The 22,721-nt window shown below is 41.0% G+C and overlaps 1 long non-coding RNA gene across 5 annotated transcripts; it reads left to right on the forward strand.

Annotated features, from left to right (window-relative positions):
* The first annotated feature begins 5,746 nt into the window (after positions 1-5,746).
* LOC144301109 (uncharacterized) lies at positions 5,747-22,721 on the forward strand. Of its 5 annotated transcripts, none has more exons than XR_013367837.1 (6): positions 5,747-5,863; positions 13,864-14,058; positions 14,422-14,538; positions 15,155-15,314; positions 21,875-21,959; positions 22,324-22,721. It is a non-coding gene; the product is annotated as an uncharacterized LOC144301109 (long non-coding RNA). The 5 variants fall into 5 exon arrangements; XR_013367838.1 differs by lacking the exons at positions 21,875-21,959; positions 22,324-22,721 and adding exons at positions 6,856-6,966; positions 15,625-16,699 and having other exon boundaries at positions 5,760-5,863; XR_013367836.1 differs by lacking the exons at positions 21,875-21,959; positions 22,324-22,721 and adding an exon at positions 15,625-16,696.

Raw genomic sequence — 22,721 nt, forward strand, 5'->3', positions numbered from 1 at the left:
ATCCATAAAAAGCCTGATTTTCTACAGGGATTTATAAAGATTAGCAGCAAAATCCAGTCATTCCTTACCTGCAAGTTTTATCTTTTTGGAAAGGTTCTTTTTTTTTAAGCTTCCATTTATTTATTCATGAGAGACACAGAGAAAGAGAGGCAGAGACACGGGCAGAGGGAGAAGCAGGATCCATGCAGGGGGTCCGATGTGGGACTCCATCCCAGGATCACGACCTGAGCCAAAGGCAGACACTCAAACACTCAGACACTCAGGCGCTCCAGGAAAGATTCTTTTTCAAGGGGATTACACAGAACATTTCTTCCAGCAAAACTTCCTAGGCCTTTATCACCACAGAAATCTTTGCTAATTATTCTTACTGGGGCACCACTTAAGAATCATGTGAACACTTACATGCCCACTTAGCAATGGCTGCCTAGTGGCCAAAAGTATTTGGTGCAGCTACCCAAGGCACCTAAAATCACCCCCAGGAAACAGTTTTAACACTAGAAAAATCATCTTCACTCATGTAACTATCTAGCAATTTGAGGAAAGAAATCCATCAACTCTTCAGGGTACCATGATCATTTTGTCATTTACCATTTGGGGCAATAGCTAGCATGCGAATGTACCAAAAATGAGCCTAATTTTGTTTTGTGCCCCTTCTTTCACTGCATCATCTATAAGTCCAAATTGGCAAAAGCATCATCTTAATGCAAGCATTGCTAAGAAAAGAACAGATGGACAGAACAAAGAAGAGAGAGACAGATGTACCTTTGGATGGAAGTTAGGTGTGGAACTTCACGCCACCAAAAATAAATGGTAATTTTGACACCAAAATTAGTCATTTAGAAGGGCATCCAAGGAATATTCAATGAACTCAAAACTTTCACAGATGTTGGAGAAATTGCTCACATAGAACTCTCTTCCTTCACACATTTAGCTTGGATCTGCTATAAATATTAAAGGACTTTTATCTGGTTTTCTGCTTCGCTAGCTGAGCAGACCAACAATGACACGGAAGTCTTACTTTTTTGTTCAAGACAGACGTTGATAGCTCAGAGAGGTTAGTTTTGTGACTGATGCAAGATCTTACATACAATAGGTGTTCACTAATTATTTGTATGATATAAATTAACAGTGACTCCATATTTAGCACACTAAGTCCCTAACACACTATCTAAGTGCTTTCCACACTATCTTAACTCATCAACAGTACCTATTCCACAGGTAGTTGCAAAGATTACCTTCACTTTACAGAGAGCAAAATGAGGTAACTGAGCCCAGATCACAGTGCTGGTAAGTCATGAAGCCAGGACTCCAAACTAGCCTCTCTGGTTTCAGGACATCCTAAGCACCACGTTGTATTTTATGAGTTTGATAACATCTGATATTCTGGTCATTGAGTATTTGGAGAAGATTGCATGTGAATTGCATTCAATCATGAGATACGACGATCTGATGTAACATGAGCAGTGTACAATGTGTTTTAGATTTGACCTTTGAAGCCAGCTTTACAAAGGATTACACTGTTCTTGAAATGTCATTTCTGATCAGTTATTTAGATGTCACATGAGGGCTTGTGCTTCTCATATCCCTCTGCCCTTTTGGATTGTTTGCTATTCAGTTTACAAACTGGAAAATAGATCAGTGAGGGGAGGGGAGGATGAAATAGGAGAGAAGATTGGATATAGAGGTTTGGCAAACAGCATTGCTACATATACCTACCCCACAACCACGAAAGCATGCCCTAATATATTATATGGAGGGGGAAAAAAAAGCTCTAAATCAGCTTTTTCTGGTAAGTTTCTTCATCATTAACATGAAGATAACAATGAGAAATGCTGAAGGAGCCTTCCTTTTAAAAATTTGTTCCCTGGGCAACATTCATTCATCTCCTACCCTTTGATCTATCTGCAAATCCTCGGTGCAATCTGCTTCCTGCGTCAGAACTCAATATAGGCTATCATCCCATCATGGACAGATTAAAGCTTCACTGAAAAATAACTGTGGAGATGAGAAGACATTTCCTTGGTTCTTATTCCAGGTTTTGGGTCCCTCATCAGAGAACTGCATGGGCTTTGCCAAGATAAACAATAAAAAAGCATTAACCTGGCCAAGAAAGTTGTCTTTGGAATGAGAGGAGAGTTTTCTGTATGCACTGTGCTCTACTCTGTTCCAGTGTTTGCTCACCTTCTGAGATCTGGTAATCTCAAACTGTAGAGAATCCAGCACTGCATAGTGGTTTGGGTAGCCAGCCACTGCCCAGATCTACTCATTCATACCAAGGCAGGGAGTTTCCCTCCATTTCATCAAAAATCAGTACACTAATTTAGTATAATGACAGTTTTGGTGGTTGGAGACATTGAGAGAAAAGCCATCTACTTCTCAGTCATGTTCAGATTAGGTCAACCCGTGAATATTTTTACCAGAGATTGAGAATGGTGGAATAAAAGGTGTCAATTGCTCAACAGTCAATTCATGATAACAAAAGTTTATATACTTCAAATTAATAGGTATCAAGGATGTTTGGTCCAGTATCATAGCTAGAAATCAAGGGCCCCATGACCAACTCAATACTGGGGATACCTGATCCAAGATGTTTTTAAAAAGAGTCCATTAGAATTAACAATACCATATTCTCCAAATGCTTTTGTGTGGCATAAATCCTGAGGATCATGTTGACAACTCTTTGTTAGGGACTATATAAAAGCTATTTCTGTCTCCATAGGATTTTGACATGGCCTCTGTTCAAGAGGAGAAGAGAAAAAAAATACCTTGTACATGTGGATTCCAAACCTTTTCAGTGCCACCATTGATCAAGGTAAAACAGATCAGTGCAGAAATCTTAGGAGCCACTCCTGAAGTTCTTGGACATCTATTACCAAGCTGGGGCTGCTGGCCAACAAGGGCCTCAACAGTATAGCTGAAAATGAATACAATTTAAAGATTATGATGAATATTTATCCAAGCAGGTGATGTTGAGCTTCACACTTGCAACATGTTCCCCCTATAAGCATCCAAGACTCCAAGCATCAAAGACTCATTAACTACTTATTCCAAAATCAAATGCTATTTCATCTCCACCCAAGACCAATCTTAAAATGGCATGCCTAATCATCACCATCACCTTTGGGAAACACTTCTGTTTCTTCAACCTTTACCTGATCAAGCCTGGGGTTTAGTCATGAAGGCCTAAGAATGCTTGGATGAGATGCTCAAACATATGGCACAGCTAATAAGAGCTCCGGCAGTATAGTACAAGGGAGCCACCTCCACTCTATTGGAATTCTTCAACTTGCTATGGGTAAGCAAGAGAGTTTGAAAAAGTATCACTCTCAGGTGAATTGAAGCATCTCTTAAAGGGGAGACCCATGGTCCTTACAATGAAACAAAGATGATGCAATGTTTCAGGCAGAGAGGGATTTCCACTATATAAACCCCATAAAATTCATTGTTGGGATCACTCCATTTACAGAAGGTCAGGGTTCCCTCCCAAGTTCCTCTGAATAGAATCTAAATTGGTCCCTACCTTTGGACTTAAAGCAGTTGGATCTCCTTCATGCAGTCTCACCAAAATTGGGGTAAATTAGCACATATGACTCAGAATTTTCCAATTTCACCTTTCTTTTCTTTTCTTTTTTTTTTTTTTTTTTTTTTTTTTTTGGTTTATTATCTAACCAGATGTGAAGAAAAGGGCTGGAAGCCTCTACTTGTCTCAGAGATGACACTTCACTTTTCTGCCTTCCTTCTTGCTCCACTAAAGCATTTCCAAGCAAAATTTCCACCTTTCAAGCCTTAGCTGGAAACCAGCAACCAAATGTCTTTGGGGGATATCAAATACTGGGGTTTGGCAAAAACCTTTTGCACGTCTGGTCAATTTGTTTTGTTTCGGAAGGACATTTAATCGATATCTGTCTGATTCACTTACACATGTATCATCCAAAAGTCATTTTGAAAGAACCATTTCACTCCCAGGAAACTTTTATACATCTGTTTCTGGAGATTTTTAAGATATATTGTCAATTTTCTTGTATCAAGAGAATGACCACTCAAATCCCTCACACATCTAGAGCTTAAGGAAATGAAAGATTTACGATTGCTCTCAACATGTAACATCACACAAATTCTCCCACTGCTCCTAAGTGCATAAATGATGACTCCGTCTCTTTATTTTTATATAAAACAAAAGGTAGCTTTTAGACAACAGTGATGGTACTGATCAATTCCTAACCAACTGGCTTCCCCAAATCCCTTAAACATAAAACTTTGCATGTTACCTCACATCCCCAAGAAAGAGCCAGCTCAGATTATAAATAGAAATAATCCCATGTTATTCCCCAAAGACACTGTATTTTCAAAACTCCACAATTTTGGCACAACTTTCAGGCCCCATCTTAATCTACAAATACATTTCTTCCATGAAAAACGTACTTAAGCATCATATTTCAATGAGAATTAAAACTTAGAACAAAAAAGAACATTACAAATCATTCAATTTGCCTTTCTTTGTGTTTTTTTAGTCACTGGTATCCAGTAATATATTAAAGATTCCTCATAAAATAACAACTAATACTCACTAACAAATTTAAACCAATCATGCACTGTATGAACCCTTACCTCCATTATCCTATCTAGTCTTCACATCAGTCTTCTGAAATATATCCAATTATCACTCCCATTTAACAGAGAAGAAAACTCAGGTAATCACACTGCTTGTAAGTGACAACAATGGGATTCAAACCTACTCCATCTGACACCACAGCCTGGATATTTTTACACTGGTCTGCCTCCAAGGAGAACAGTAACATAAACATATTTCAAAAACTTCAGAAAATAGGAAATAAAAACAACCCATTAATCTACCTTAACACAACATGTTGAAGCATTTGATTATTTTCTTCATGAAGCTCTCTCCTTACCTATATGATAATAATGAATATTTTCCTTTTTTCAATTAACATTATATCAAATATTTTCCATGGTACCATAGAAACGTCATGATAGTCACTTTTTTTTTTATTAGCTACGTAACATTTCACTGTGTAGACAGACCATAGCTTATTTAACTATCATCCACTTGATGTAGCAGCTAGGTTGTTTTGATGTTTCATATAATATTAAAAATATCATTGGACATCTTTGTGTACATATATTCTTGCTTAGAATATGCTTAGAATTGATGCTAAGAAGTGAAATCACTGTGTCAAGGAGCGTGGATCTGTTAATAGTTCTTATTAACCCACTACATCATTTCCAAAAATGTATACCAATATCTGAGACTGCCTTTTTTATCCTTATTAGCATTAGGCATTATCTTGTATGTGTTTGTGTTGTTTTAACATGTAAAAATGAAACTGGCAATTCTGTAGTATGTACAATTGCATTTCTATGATCACTAACGAGGTCAAAGGTTTTCCATGTTTAAATTATTAGATGGATATTGATAGTCTCATTTATCAGATGAGGAGAGACTCAACATAAATGACACACTAGCACTAAAACTGGTTCTAGAATCATTTTTTCCAGTTAGTATTTGCTAGTTAATAAATAAATGAAACAGTAAATGAAAAAAAGCATGAGCCTCTCATTCCAAGGTTCCTACCACTAGGCACATTGCTTTCCTTATCCTGCTCTTGTTCTCTTAAATTCTAAAATATTTTTTCCAAGCCTGCCACAATAAGAAAGAATATTATGAGTTACCTCCCTCTGCAGTGGAGCAGTGCATCTGACATCATAAACAGAGTATTGGAATGATCTAAATAGTCCAGGTTCTTACTAAAGAACTAAATAGTCTGGTTCTTACTCTGCCTCTACTGAGCTGCATGACCCTGGATTCTGCATGTGTCACATTTTCCTCAACTATGGAAAATGAGTAAGTGATTTCTCAGTACTTTGCCACTTCCAACTGATTATGGATATAAAATAGAGGGCCACATTAGGCATCAAAACAGATCATAATTCCCCTCTTATATCTAAATGACACAAAGTCATACTACAGAATAGTAAGGTGCAAAACATGTTCTAAAACCCCAGCAACTTTTCCACCAGGTCAACATGCCGAATTGTTGTGCTTTCCACCAATTGTTAATACAAAAGGAGATGTACTTAGTCACTTCAGAGCCCAGTTACACTGCTTCCTGTGGCTTCACATAGTCAGTGGATGGATTAATCCCCTTTTGCCTAAAAGGAAAGAATGAGACCTAGCAAAATACAGACTTGGGTCAGATGTACCTAGGTTTGAACCCAACCTCTGCATCTTCCTAGTGGTAAGGCCCTGGGAAAGTTGTCATCCAACTGAGGCTTAGTTCAGGTTCCTGTAGGTCAAGTCACAAATATCTATAACAAATGGGTGAAAGTTATACCTCCTTATGAAGTGTTTTTAAGCATTCAAGGTAATAATACTTTATAAATTCTTGCCATATGCCATATGCCATGCACTGTGGAACATGTTTCATAAAGGTCATCAATGGTGGTCATCTTTACCATTAATTAGTAAACTAGAAGATATTCCTCAGAACCATAAAAAGGAGAGTGACAAGTGGACAACTCAGAGGTGACTTGTCTGTCCGCTTACCCAACAAACTCTTTCAGTCAGTTAGAAATGGCCTGCCTTCTCTTTTCAGGGAACTACCTCTGAGGAACTCAGGCCTCCTTAGACACTGAAGCACTGCTCTGGGGCATATTTTCTGGGGCTGAGTTAGTGCCCTCTTTCATACAACAAACATTTATTGGTGCTAATGGAAAATTAATCTATGTGGCTTTTGGTACTTAAACAGAGCCCTGACTCCTAGACCGTATCTTGGCTCATTATCTCAGACTCCAACTGGCTCTTTGAACTGTTATTACCCTGATCCTTCTACATAGGCTCCAGAAAGTGGTTGAAGGTGTTTTCAAAGGAAACTGCTAGAAGCTGATTCTGGAAACCCTTGGCATAATTAAACACCAGAGATTCACTGAGAACCAGAGGAGCTCCAGGTCACAAATTGCCACAGTGACTGTTTACATGATATTTCACAGAATATTCATTTCTATTCCACAGAGGCAGAAGTATCCCTTTGTTAGCAAACATGCCTGCCTTCATAGCTTGGGCAAATTATTTCTTTGGATAATTGGGAGTCAGAGAATTAGAGAGAAGAAACTTGGAGTTGCGTGCTGATTAATGATTAGCTACAGAGAACAGAAGGTCTTCTACTCAGTGGCAGAGGGCACAGGAGGATAATAGCAAGAAAAGTCCCCCTTCAGTCTCACTGAATAATAGATGGCTGCAAAGGGACTCAGCTGCAAGGGTTTTTGTTGTCATTGTTTGGGTTTCATCTAATTTGGTTTAGATTGATAGAGCTTGGTTTTGACTTTTTATTTGTTTTATTTTTGCCTATATGTAAGTACAGTGTCTGCCTCAATTAGTCACCCTCCCACCTGCCTTTCTCCTAACACAACTTGAGCACCAGTGTTTTGGGCCCTGGGTCAGGCACTTGCTTATGTTTATTCTCCAACTGCTTCTTTCCCAAGTATGTTTAGAACAATAGTATCTACCTCCCAAGGTAGTAGTGAGGTTCAAGTAACTCACCAAAGGACATAGACTAGAAAAGCCAGACTCAGAATTCATTTCTATGGCCTTCTTCTCTCAACCAACAGAAGATGGATTCCCATGTAAGAATAGGAAAAGAACAAGAACATTGTCCCAAACTGCATAATCCAAGTCATAGGACTTTTACATCTGAGTGTAATAAAGCAAGAGCTTCTTCAAAGCCAGTAGCCAGGCTGGATGAGAAAAAGAAAATGCTCTAGAAGGCCAGAAGGTTAAAAATGAGCCATCCATTTTGGCGTCCCTCACAATGGCCAACACAGAGTCTAGGCACATGCATCATGTGTCAGAAAAGATTAATTGGCAAAGGCTGCCTGTCTTGAGAAGGATTCTGGGGCCCCTGAATGGCTCAGAAAAGAGTTTTGTGATCATTTATTGATGTCTTCTTTGACAAACAGGCCAAGGGGGAGACACTAGAACCAAGTATATCATCTATTTGCCATCTCCAGGAATTAAAGCTATATTATGTTCCTAAAAAGACCTTGATGCTTCCACCTATAAGATAATTTCTAGGGTTATAATTTACAGTATGGTGACTACAGTCAATGTAGTCATATTGTAGTCAATACAGGAACTGTATTACATATTTGAAAGTTGCAGTGTACCTGAAACAAATACAACACTATATGTCAATTCTATCTCAATAAAACTTGAAAATATAAATTACCTTAAAAAGAACAAGAAAGGGATCCCTGGGTGGCGCAGCGGTTTGGCACCTGCCTTTGGCCCAGGGCGCGATCCTGGAGACCCGGGATCGAGTCCCACGTCGGGCTCCCGGTGCATGGAGCCTGCTTCTCCCTCTGCCTGTGTCTCTGCCTCTCTCTCTGTGTGTGACTATCATGAATAAATAAAAATTAAAAAAAAAGAACAAGAAAAAAACCTTTAGATACTATTGGAATGGTAAGAAAGGCAATTCCCTCCTTTATTCAGAAAGGCAGCTCTTCTGCTAAACACTGTCCCATTTCTCAATACATAATTCATTGGCCTCATGGCTTAGATCAGTCTCCCCCTCTCTGGCTTTTCAGCAAGTTTTTCAGGAATTTCACACAGAGCAATGCTTAATTCTTTCCTCTAGCTGAATTTCTAGAAAGTTACTTGCAAAGCAGATAACAATCTGGAGCAGTGAGGAAGAAGAGAAATGTTTTCCAAGTGTAATACACAAAACTGTGACATTTTTACAGTCTACTGTTGAAATATTTTTGGGTTATAGCAACTCAAAGATTTGGCCCCCTTAAGCCAAAAGCAAATGGATTGAATTTCTATATCCCACTGTAGACATGATACAGGCTTTAATTCATTCAGCACACATATATTGAACTCCTATGGTTGCCCAATATCGGTCAAGGAACTAAGGACACAAAGGTGGATATTGACAGTCTCTTTTCATGAGAGAGACACATCTTGTGAGAAGGCAGGTAGCAAGCAGTAAACCAAATTCAATAAGGTAAATGCTCTGGTGGAGTCTGTCCCTGTTAGAACAGTGAGGAGAAGACAAACTACTCTGATCTGATGAGGAGAGCCAGGGAAGGTTTCACAGAGAAAGAGGTCCTAAGACCCATTGAACTGGGTCTTAAATAATCATAGGAATTTTCCAGATGAAGAGGAAGGATGAACATACTGAGAGAAAGAAACAGTATGTACAGAAGCAAGAAGGGATGAAAGGATGGAGGGGAAAAATAGTTTTATCTTGGCTGCTATTTATTTTCCCCTCTTGGGAAGGGATGTGGATGGGAACTAAATTGGACCAACTTGTGATGGGCACTTCATAATCGATAGGTAAGATTTAACCTTCCTTACTGGAATTCTAATAATTCTTCTGCTTGCATGCCCAATCATTTTACCCATAAATACATGTAACAAAATTGAGAAAATAAAATTTACCAGGATCCTGTTGAGGGACAGCAGTGCAGCTGTCCAGAAGAAATTCCTTGGCAAATTGATTTTAGTTGAAACTAAAATCCCAAAGAGCTCAGTGAGTGGAGACATTGAGGTTCCATAGAATGGGGAGCCTTTTGCACTATAGAAGAAAGAGGAAGAAAGCATAAGAAAGAACCAGTGGAATATAGACAGCCAGGTGCTCTGTAAGGAGATCTCTCCCTGTTGCCCGTCAATACAGTGTTCCAAAAAAGTAAAAGAATAATCCTGAGATCAGAGCAGATTCCTTGGAGGAGTTGAGTTCAGTTTTCTGGCAACAGAGGTTGGCACAGAAACAGCCCATAGGTGGAGATAGAGAGAAGCATGAGAGAGCAGGAGGTGCCAGATGCCCCAGAGGCTGTGGAATTTCACCAGATCTCAAAGGGGCAAGAGACCTCAGCTGACATCTGAGTTATAGGTCCTGTCCTCCAAAGCATGGAAAATGCAAGCGAGGAAGAAGCAGGATGTTAATGCTGCCAGCATCCCTATTTGTCTGAAACCTCATAAAAGGTCAACTACTGTAATGGCAAACGGCTATGGTGGGGGGTAACAACAAATGTCTTAAAGCAGCTGATTGACTTGGGCTCATGACACATACAGTGAATGCTGGGGGAGTCAGACATGAAAAATAGTGACCACCTAGGCAGTGTCACTATAGAGGTATGTCCAACCTATTAAGTAGCACATTATAACGTGGAGATTTGTGCCAAACTTTGTAGAGACTGAGCCATGTGAGGCTTAGCCTCAGCAATGCCCATTTTCTATTCTAAATAACTGGGCTGATACGACCAGCCCCCTCCACCAGCACTAACTGTAAGAAAAAGTTCATTAAAAAGCAATGAAACGAATAACTACAAAGACTGTTGTGATTAAAAGGTCCACTGAGCTCTCTTGTTGGTTGGCACTGGGACCCGCCAAGAAAGAGGCAGAATCCAGAGTAATGAGGATTTTTAAAACCCTTTGCAAATTGCCTCAGATCAAAATACTTTATTATCATAATCACTCCCATTGCCAATTTGGAAATGACGATCTGGAATGACAAAGTGCTCTTTAAATGTTTAAAAAACAAAAATCACAAGGAGGAGGTGCTTGGCAGATATCTGCATTCTCCTTAAAGCCATAAGTCATATTTAGACTTTGCCTTCCAGAATGTCTACGGGGTGTTCAGTTTTATCCTACTGCCAGAAGCTACATATCTTTCTTTCTTCCGTTTTTCTTCCTTCTTTGGCAGCATTCCTAGAGGACTGCTCATTCCCAAGTTCAGAGGCCCTTCTCGGTTGTTCACTTTCACATGTTCTCGAATGCAAAGATTTGCTGCAATGACCCTGTGACTTCCTGGCCTTTCCCTTCTTCTCACAGAATGGCTGAACAGGCAAGAAGAAGACCAGCCATGGCTGCAGCTCCACCTTCTTCTTTCTCTGGGCTCCTCCAGGATGAGGGCCTGGTCTGATCCACTGCTACACCCTCTGAACCCTGCCCTGAGGGCTAGACTCAGTGAACAAGTGTCTTCCTCTTCTTACATGTCCATCTGACCCTGTACTGTCCAGACTCTCCCTACCACCTGCCAGACCACGTTTTTTGGTTCTCTGTTTTTCTTCCTCACAAGACACCATCTTGGATTGCCCCTCAGCAGTAGGCTGCCATCATGGACCAAGACCAATTTAGTCCTAGCCTAGTCATGACTCTGATCCTAACCTTTAGTCCACCTGGTCACTTTCTGTTAAGAAGCCAATGGCTTCTAAACCTAGCACTGAAAACACTGTGTAGACTGTAGTCTGTGGCAATCATTATCTCTTTCTTGAGAAGCTCACTGTCTGCCAAGAGATAAGAAACACAGGTGTGCAGATGACATTGGTGTGTATACAAAAAAGGAAAGGTGTCAATTAGTCACTGATATGAAATTGTGTCAAGTGTCTGTGTTTCTTCAGAAGGAGCAGAAATATCTGGTTAGAACAAGAGGAAGGAATCCACCACCTCTTATGGAAATGACTCTTCCTGGCATCCCTGGACCAGAAATAAAGAGGCAAGAGTAATCAAGGATGCTGAGTTGTTAGAGGCCAGGAAAAAATGAAGTTTAGGTCCCAAGTCCTGCCTCTCTACATAACTTCCTTCCTGCTCTCTGTTCCATGAGAATCTCAGCCCACTTGTTAGGAAACGGTTGTCCAGACAGTTGATGTGACCCACATATCACTCACTGGTCCTCTGCCCTCCTGATCAGTTGGTGCTGAACAAAGGGAGGTGATCCTAGCTAGAACAATGATCCTCCCTCCCCTTTCCATCCTGCCACATACACACACCTTCAGCAGTCAGTCATCTGAAAACAAAGGGTGTTATAGTAAAATACACTATGCTAACAAATCAAAATCACTATAAATCATAACATTATAGGTAGCAATAGAGTCATCATGCTGTACAGTAGTTTTAAGTCACTTTCAAAGGCAAGAATATCTGCAAATCTTCAAAAATAATTTCTCCTCCACTCACTCCCCTCCAGCCACGTTATCCTCCTTGCAGTTTCTCAAATTCTCCAGATATTCTCAGACCTCAGAACAATTGAACATCTCTACCTAGATAGAGCTAGCTTGTGCAAGTCATGTGTTAGATATTCTCTGTTCTCTATTCCTCCAATCTACTCTCCACTGCCCACCACTCAACCTCCAGAGCCTGACGTGTATAGACAACATTACTCATATTCCCTTGCCTTCTGATTTCTGGTTGGGTTGACTAAAGGAAAGCATTGGCAAGAATTAAAAAGTTAAAGAGAAAGAAGGTTGGGATATTTCTTCCCTCAGTTCTCTCCCTGTTAGACACAATTTGGCAATGGCTATGACATCCCATTGGTGGCTAGAGCTCATGTAAGAAGGGAGAGAACAGGCTGAGGACCAACAATAAGAAATTCTGGTAATCTTCTTATTCAGAGATACCTAGAGATGAATACAAAGATAGGTAGCTGTCCCCAAGTTTTTAGCCAGAATCTTCTATTGAAGAGTCTCTTTAAGAACCCTTTCCAGTCCTGTAAACATAAAAGATTACAAACTAAAATTCAGATTGGATACAAAAAATTAGGAAGGAACTTTGAAAGAAGTAGCAAATTCAATGACCCTTCTCTTCTTTCTCTTTGTCCGGAGTTCAACATTGCGCTCATCAGAGACCCAAAGTGGGATACCAAATACCCAAGCATTTACTCATTCATTCCTTCTTGTATTTGGCTAACATTTACTGAATGTCTTTCATGTGCCAAACACCATGATAGGCATTAGCAATACATTGGTTAATAAAATAGCATACAATAAAAAAAAAAATAACATACACTCTGCCTTCCCAGAGCTTCCAAACTTGTTGGGAATCACAGACATTTTAATCTTTTTGAAATATAAAATGATAAATTGTGGAAAATGACATGATAGTAAAAAATGGCATGATAGTAAATACTTACTGGTTTTGTCTGACTGGCATCCATTTTCCCTTTTTTTAATTAATTAATTTATTTGTGAGAGACAGAGAGAGTGAGCACAAGCAGAGGGAGAGAGAATCTCAAGCAGATCATACTGAGTGTGGAGCCCAAGGAGGTCCTCAATCTCACAGCCCTAAGATCATGACCTGAGCCAAAACCAAGAGTCAAATGCTTAACCAACTATACCACCCAAGAACCCCTCCATTTTTCTCTTTTGATAACTGTATGTACCTCCTCCCCTATGCATAGTATCTGTCATTTGGGGAGCTCCCATCCTAACATTCTAGGAGTAGGGTGGGAACCTGGACTTGGTCAATGAGGATATCATTTGGCTTCACTGATTTGTTCTAGTCAAGGTATATGTTACCCAAGCAAGGCTCTTCAGAGGCAAGGGTATCAGGTGTGACTACTATAATCTTGGAAATGGTGATTCTCTTTCCAGTAGAACTGCTGAGCTGGTGGGATGTAAATGTGAAGTAACCATGACACCAGCCAGTGGGGAGAACTTTCAGGGAATGAATCAATGTGAAACAAAGCAGAGCTAGAGTTAGAGAAGACAGATTCCAATGGTTAGATTTAGTATCCTAAATCCAGTAATCCCTGAACTACTTGGTCATGTGAGTCAATTCCCTTTACTGAGTAGTTTAGGTTGAGTTGTGTTCTATCACTGTGACAAATACTGTTCAGAGGGTGGTGTTCAGGGAGCTAGGAAAAGAGAATAGGGAGGGGACTACATTATCTTAGGTAGTAGCAAGGGAAGGTCCCTGGTGACTTAAGAGTTTGGAGAAAGTAGAAGAAGGCCCCTAACACTGATCATGTACCACGTAAAAGTTTTATTATGTCTAAAAGTAGTTACAGTTAAGATAAAATTAATTTTTGTTTCATCTTCTAATTCAAGATCTATTCCCTATACCTGCAGATCTGCTATAACTTGGGTTAATCATTCCTTCTCTACTGTCATGTTTTCAAGTCACCAAAAAGGAGCAACTGACCTAACACTCTCCCTGAGTCATAAAGTTTGTCTGAGTGAGCAGCAAAATGAATATGAAGCTGTCCTCATGCCTGAGTGCTTACTTCTAACTTAAGAATTCCCCAAGGAGCTGGCACTCAACAAGTGGGTATTTTTTTAAAACCTCAGGGAAGGACAAATAAAAGTGAGAATGCTTGGCCTCACCCATACATAGCTGTTGGCAAATAGAGCACAACACTTCACCACTTAGGCAGCTTTTTAAAGCTGCTGACATCTGGATAGGAGCTATTATGAAAGACAAGAAGCATATGGATGTTTGATTTGTATCTAGCCCAGGTTTCTTTTGTATCAAAGATAGATGGGTAGATATCTCTTGTGTGTACATAGCATCTTCACAGACACACATACATACCCACAATCACAATCACAAAATGACATTTTTACTTCTTAGACTTGAGATTGTGTGCTTGGAAGCAAGTAAACCCTAGTTTCAAATTTCTTCCCTAGGAACTCTGTCATGACTAAGAAAGCAACCAAAATCAACATAAAGTCAAAAAACCAGCTCAGAGGCCAGCTCAGGGAGGGGGACATTGCTTTGGATGGTTTAGCACCTGCACACAAAAGGCAGGTATCCTTTCTCTGCTTGATAATCTAGAAGGTGGTATCTGAGCAGTGCTGGGGTCTTTACAGCTCAAGGATGTACATTCTACTCAGAGACATGGCCTCCTTTTTCTTCTCATTAAGAAAGCCAAGAAGTTGAATTCAGTCACAGGCCAAGGTGCCAAGGTGCTTCTTGGCTTTAGAAAGCCAAGAAGTTGAATCCAGTCACAGGCCTAGGTTCAACATCAATTGGTAATAAATATATCACACAGCCCCAGGGATCTTTCCCAAGGTGACACTAGGATTCCTACATGGCTCTCCTCCCTGACAGGCACCAATGTCCTCAGAGCACATCAGAGACACCTGACAGTGAACAGTTAGATTGATCTCTGGGAGAGCAAACAAAGGGCAGCTGTTAGCCAAAAATTCCTCTCTTCTAGCCAATCAGTTGTCAATTATAGTACATTGATCTGCACATTTCCAATGCAGGATTACTCACCCCAGAGAAATGCAGATACCTCATTGACACAGTGACTATAGGAATCTAGCAATGTCAAAGGCCCACCCCCACCTGAGTCTATTGCCAAATGCTTTACTTACAGCAACTCCAAAGGCATCTGCTTTTACTTCCCTCACACAGGCTTCTGATAAGACAGACCTGGAACCATATGCCATTCTAGCACTTACTTACTGAGACTGTGGGCAAGTTAGCTAATGTAACTGAGCTTCAGAGGCTTCCTGTGTAGAATGGAGCTGGAAGTACCTGCCTCACAGTTATGTGGGTTAAATGATGAATGCAGGTAAGTGTCTAACAGAAATTGCTATATAGTAAAATTTCAATAAATGTTAGCCTCCCACTTTTACCTCCTTCACCACTATAGAAACTGACAGTTTACCCCAATCTGAGATTCACAGCCATGTAACTTGTCTATATGTCTACCACTAAGATCTTATGGGAGTGGCCAGGGTGGGGGGGTGGGTGTATCTTGTTGTTGTTTCACATTTTTGGCAAATAGTGCCCCCAAAAGCCTTTGAAATAACAAAAGAAATTAATTGAGATGGCCAGTAACAATATCAGAAGTTCCAGCTGACTTTCAAACACCCTCACAGAATGGCTGATGAAGAGGACCACTCTGACACCAACAAAGAATGACCAGAGAATACACCATCAATGTTCACAAATGCATCCACAGAACAGGCTTCAAGAAGCATGCCCTTGGGCACCCAAAGAGACCCAGGAATATGCCATGAAAGAGAGAAAGGCTCCAGATGTGTGCATTGATACAAAGCTTAACAAAGCTGTCTGGGCCAGGGAGTAAGAAATGTCCCATATTAAATCCCTGTGCAGTTGTCCAGAAAACGTAATCAGGATAAAGATTCACCAAACAATCTTTACACATTGGTTACCTATGTTTGTACTAGTCACCAATTTCAAAAGTCTACAGAAACTCAATGTGAATAATGAGAACCTCATTGTTAAATAAAGTTATGAAACTGCCAGAGGGGAGGAGGCTGGGAGATGGGCAAAATGGGCAAAGACAAGTGGGATGTCTAGGCTCCCAGGTATGGAATAAATAAGTCACAAGTATAAAAGTCACAGGGAATCCAGTCAATGATATTTTTGATAGCATTATACCGCAACAGATAGCTACATTTGTGGTGAATATAACTCATCCATGTGGTTTGAAGAAAGGAGGTATGTCTTTTTGGTAGAGTGCTTCTGGAAAGAATGAAGTAAAAGAACATATTAACCTAGGGGAAACATGATCTTTTCCTATTTCCTTATCAGAACTGCCCCTTAACTGTACCAGGTAAGTAAGGATGAAACCCACACTTCTGCACTAATCAAAGGTTTTTGTGGTCTGTTTGAATACCCTTGGTTTCTTCTAAAGTCAAACTGACCCTCCCAACCCTACCCTCACAAGGCAGGGCAGGTTCCCCAACTCTCACAAAAAGCCAGATAAACCAAACCTTAACATCTGTCTGATGCCCTCCCCTCCTCGTTTGTATATCACTCCAGAGCCCTTGGATGGAAGGGATTTTGCTATCCTATTCATTAGTTCCCTTCAGCTATTGGGCACAGGCTCTGCTCTTCCCACATGGCCTCTTGGAGGGCATGTGACAGCACCCCTGATGCTCTGAAACAAATGAGAGCTTCCAAGGCAGCAAAGCATCCTACCTCCTCTTTCATTTCCAGGGCAGCTGTCACGACCCTGCTCATCTTCTCCAGAGGTGACGAGCTGTCTGGTGCAGTCCGTCATCCCACTGCTTCAGAATGTAAATCACAGGAGGTCTCCTGCCTGAGAAAAACAATTAACACGAAATACCAGGATTACCGTCTGCCACATTCGCAAATCCCTCCAGCTCACATTTGTCTCTCCCAACAATTTATGCCTTCACGGTGTCAAGCTGTTCAAATACCCTGTGTTTTCCCTAAACGGACTGACTCGTGGCTCTTGGCACTGTTTGTACCATTTGCTGTAAAAGCCAGAGCTATAGGCAGCAATGCCCCATCAGAGGTGCTCATTGCTTAGAGAGGATCAGTGTGTTTATCTTTCCTTGTCCCACCAAAGTGAAGGCATACATCCTCTTTCCAGTGAAAAGAAAACATGAGTTACCAAATTTTTCTTTTTTACCTCATGGTTTGCATGTACCTCCTTTCTGAGCTACTCAACATGACCGATTCTCCATGGTTCAAGTCATGAAGATAAGAAACCATCATCACAAGGGGTGTGTAGCAATAACCCAGTGGCTCTCAGTCAGGGATGATTTTGACTCCCCAGGGAGCATTTGGCAATGTCTGGAGAAACCTTTGACTGTTACAAGCTTAGAAGTAGGAGTTCTATTGGCATCTCGTGGGTAGGGGCCAGAGATGCTGCTAAACATCCTGCAATGCACAGGATACTTCTCTCCACCTACAATAAAGAATTGTCTTCCACCACATGTCCTTAGTGTTGGGATGGAGAAACACTGCAAATAACCCAATGTGGGTTGGCTTCTCTCACATTCTGCTTCATGTACCTGAGCCTTGCCTCAAAGCAAGATGGCATTTAGAGAGGAATGAGAGCCAGGCCCAAGTTAGAGGGCTCACTGCTTCCTGATCTCTCTTATACCTCCAAGAAGCAGTGATCTGAGAGCATGATTAGGCAGAAAGAACATTTTACCAAAAACAAACTCTGCACATTTGAGCATTTATCCCCTAGAGGCTCAGTTTCCTTTATCTGCACAATGTGACCATGAAGCTGCCCTGAGTGGCTCACAAGGTTATTGCAGCACTCATGAGAGGGGGTGTATTAAAACATTCACTGGAGCCCCAAGCATTTTAAGTGGTAGTTAGGAGAATGCATGGTGGTGATAATGAGATGAAGGCGAGTATTGTCAGCAGCTGGCACAAGAACAAGCTCTCCTGTTGGAGAATTCTTACTTCTTCTCCCTCTTCCTCCTAGTCCTTTGAAACATATGTGTGCTAGCACACACACACACACACACACACACACACATAATTGATGAGTATACTTGAAGCAGAAAAATCGTAAAACTTTCAGAGGAGAACCGTGAAACTGCTCTGCAGAGGACCAAGGATCAAGATGTTGTTCCTTACCAGGCAGACTCAGCTGGACTAGATGGGGCAAAGAACTCCGTGGAGGGAGATGCCTACAGGGTATCTTAAGACAGTGATGCCAACTTTTCTATTTGCGTTTGTTAGGGTGATATAATGTAAATCCACCCACTAACCTGTCCTCAAATTCTCATGAATGCTTTGAGAAAGTGTGTGTGTGTGAGAGAGAGAGAGACAGAGACAGAGACAGAGAGAGAATCAAGTGATGAAAGAATCAACACAATGTAAAGGCAGGATACATGGATATAGGAAAAGCCATAAGCATGTAAGTCATTCCCTACACACACACACACACACACACACACACACAGTCATAGAAATCTTGACAGAAGTCATAGGAATTTGAGGAAGACATCGAATTAAGGATTCCCAGATGACAGTAGGGCAGAAAAGCACCCTGATCAACTCTAGGTGTGGCATTAGAGTAGGATTTCTGTGCATTTTTAAAGCTATCGTGCATTCCTAGCTAGGCCATGGCACACACATCTCTGGTTTGCCAACTCCCTACCACCAGGTGCTGTGGATGGGTCACTACAGAGATGCCAATTACAAAATCTTTCAAAGTATATTTAACCCAAAGCACCACATGGCTTTTGTCAGTTCAGAGAGTTTCTCCCTCCCTGAAGAAGAAATGAAAGAATTCTTGAAACTGAAGTTTGCTTCCTCTCCCCAGCTAGCCTTGGATGAACTTGATTACATTCTTGGTTTTGTGTAAGGAGCCATTGTCAGTGTTAATTGGATGGCAGCCAAGATGGCCTTTGTGAAAAAAAAAAGTTTTTAAAAGATCAACATTCATTAGTTTGGTTCTACATTAAGTGAAGCACATGTGGTGAAGGGAATAGTTAGTGAAGTTAATTGCGGCTTCTCAGAAAACCAAGGGGAATCCACTGAAATGTCCTGACATTCATGCAGAGCAATATGTTCAGTGCTCCCGCAACTAATTGCAATTAGCAAGTGAGAGAACATACGTAGAGTCTCTATGTGTAATTAATCCCACGCCTTTATCACAGTAGACACAGGCTGCTGAGTGACAGGAGACACCTGCCTTGTGCTGTGCGTCTGCACTCCTGTGTCAATTCCTGCTGTGCTTCTTTCCTTCCTCGCACCTGTCTTGTGCCTCTTGCATATTCAAGTCCTGCCTTTGTGGGGCAGAGTTTCTCAATTATGTCCTCATTAAAATACATATCTATAATCTTCCTGGCATAAAGGTGGTGCTCAGTTACCATTTGATTAGTGAACGAGTAAATGAATGGTAAGTTGGAGGGGTTTTCTTCCATTTGTATAGATTACAGCAGCCATTGACCATTTGAGAGCCACCCAAAGGCGGACTTTGAGGATACAACATGCAGACAAGGAGATTTCAACTGAATGGGGCCAGGATGAGGTGCTTGTCTAGAGGTGGTAGCTCCCAGGTTGCTTGTGTTAAATGAACAAGATGTCCCGGAAGAGAGCCTCCTCCTTCTTTTTCTGGTGCCATCTACTCCAGCATGACTTGGAATGGTCAGACACTGGCTTTCATTGTTGCCCCCAAATTATATCTCTAACACTCCCCACCGTTAAGGGAAACATGAAAACACTCATATGTCAAATATAAATACTTGCTGTTTCATCGATTTTGCAAATCTTAGACTACCAAAGAAGGTAATGCCCTGGAAAAAGGTTAGATCTTGACTCTTCAATACCTGAAGATTTGAAAAGTTATTTTAATTTGGGGTATATAAAATCTTCGATATAGAAGAGGTAAATTTGGACCCAGAATTTTTCTGACTCTTATTTCTTCAGGAATCTATGTGACCAACAAAATCATCTAAGTTTCTGCCAGTGGAGTGACACTTTCATTATTCTGAGCTCCCTTAGAACCTCTAAAAAGCCATGACTACTTAATTTGTTACAACAGAAACTACAATAAACAGATCCCCAAATTCATTGGCTGAAAGTACTTAGTTCATCATTTTCCCATTTGTCAATCCAGGACAGGTAGCCAGTCATACTCCATGCAGTCATCTGGGGAAGCAGACAAGCAGGGAGCTTCTGTTATACTCAACAATGCCTTCCAAGGTTGTTTGGCATTGCCTTTCCAGGAAGAGAGGAAGAAAGAGTGGAAATTCATAGTGAAGGGTTTCCTTTTTTTTTTTTTTTTTTTTTAAACAATTTTTTTTATTTATTCATGATAGTCACACAGAGAGAGAGAGAGAGAGGCAGAGACACAGGCAGAGGGAGAAGCAGGCTCCACGCACCGGGAGCCCGACGTGGGATTCGATCCCGGGTCTCCAGGATCGTGCCCTGGGCCAAAGGCAGGCGCCAAACTGCTGCGCCACCCAGGGATCCGAAGAGTTTCCTTTTAAACAAGGAACAAAGAAGTCACAGCCATCATTTTTGCTCAAATTCCAGTGGGGAGAAGTCAGTGTCACCAAGTTGCAAGGGAGACTGGGACATGCCATCTCTCTCCAAGGATATATACTTCCCTATGTCCAGGAAGAAGGGTGGATGAAGTAGGGTAGAGAACAAATACTAAAAAAAAAAAAGAGGGCAGGTCTTAAGATATTTCATAAAAGTAGCCTTATCTCCATCATTTCTGTTACATAGAGACACATATCACTTGGTTCATAGTTAGCATTATACCACTCTACTATGAGCTCTTTGAGGCAAAGATGGACATAGTGCCTGGAACACAAAAGTCCTGAGGAAATATTGGGCCATGAACAATTGAATGAATTAATGAATTGATGAAATACCACTCATATCCCTCAAGTCTTGTTTGGAGGACATAGTTCTAAACACTTCTATGATACCTTTTCCCTTACTATGCTTCAGTTGCTTCTGAATGAATGAGGCCCTGAATCTAATAATCTGGCAATCCCTTAAAGATTCACTCATTCTGGAGGTTTCTGGACTCTGACCACTCTCTGTTCTACTGGTCCAGACACCCTGGTATCACCAAACTTCACTCCCTTCTTGGCTCTATTGACACTTGACTTTGCCTAGAAAATCCTAAGATAATAGAACTCCAGGGAACACTTTAATTACTAGCATCAAAAAAAATCAATACAAAACACAAAAACACATCAAACACAAGAGGAAAAAGAGAAAAGAACATTTATTGGGCACCTGTTGCATTAAGAATATGATAAACATCAGGATAAATGCTGAGTACCCAGAACATTCACACTGTCCTGAGGAGATGGCTATTATTGTCTCCAACTTGCAGGTGGGAAATTTATCAGAAAGGCTGATAAATTTCCCAAGGTCACTAATTAGACCCAGCAGAAGGCAGACCCAGAACTATCCAAATGAACAAACCAGCTCAGTTCCCACGGAACGAAACCACTCCCTGAAAGGCCAGCAAACCCAGAACTCATATCTTAGTTGATGTGCATAACAGTGACTTGTCACCTTTTTTTTAAGTCTAAAGACAAAAAAATACCTTGCAAAAATGGCCCAAGAAGAGTATAATAAGAGACCTTCACTTCAAATTCATAGAGGAGATTTTATGGAAAGGATGGAGATATCACATAAACCCTCCTCACAGTCATCAGACGTTTTAGACCAGGGGACTTTGGGAACACATCACAGTGCAGAGCACAAGCAAGACAAGATGTTCTTTAGTAATCAACCCAAGAGTGACAGGTGGCAGCTTCCCAGTTGGGGCGGGGGGAGTGGACACCCTTCAGGAAGCAGGCAGTCTGAATATTTAAAAAGAAAGCCAACCAGACTAACAAATCTTGTTCTGTTCTTACTTAGGAAACTATTGTCTTTTCAGAAATTCCCGTGGCACAGGATAGCTGATAAGAATGAGAAGACAAGAAACAAAATCACATCTGCCTGGGTAATTAGAAATAACTCTTAATGCCAAAATTTGCTTATTATCTTCATATGCAGGTGTAATGGTGCTGAAAATAAGGAAGAGGGAAACAACATGTGGAGCCAATTCTACTGGTTACGGGACTTAGGGCAAATGAACCAACGCCCCACTAGTCTATGAAGGAGTCCTTTGCCTTCTAAGGCTGGATTCGAGATGATAAATATCTGACACATGTGCTTCACTCCTACACTCTTGAACATAATTTATGAATCTTAAACACTTTAGAATCCTTTCAACATATTAATCCCTCAATCACTAACAATCAATCTGCAATGACCAAAAAATCTAATTGTCACCTTTTGCCTAAATCAACTTCTCTTTATTAAAGGGAGCCAGAACAGCCCTAAGGAACAGAGGAGCCTGAGAAAGTACAAGGGAAAGGAAAAGCCATCCTCATACAGATTGGTCAAGAGTTGCTGGGCAATTGCCATAATTTCAAGCCCCTAAGCAAAATCCAAAAAGACAGCCACAGGGTTCTCCCCCAAGACTGTCCAGAAGATAAATGATATCAAGAGTATGTCCTCAGGGATCCCTGGGTGGCTCGGCGGTTTGGCGCCACCTTCGGCCCACGGTGTGGTCCTGGAGACCCGGGATCGCGTCCCGCGTTGGGCTCCCTGCATGGAGCCTGCTTCTCCCTCTGCCTGTGTCTCTGCCTCTCTCTCTCTCTCTCTCTCTCTCTCTCTCTCTGTCTATCGTAAATAAATAAATAAAATCTTAAAAAAAAAA

This window comes from Canis aureus, chromosome 29, assembly GCF_053574225.1.
Source record: "Canis aureus isolate CA01 chromosome 29, VMU_Caureus_v.1.0, whole genome shotgun sequence".
Classification (NCBI taxonomy): Eukaryota; Metazoa; Chordata; class Mammalia; order Carnivora; family Canidae; genus Canis; species Canis aureus.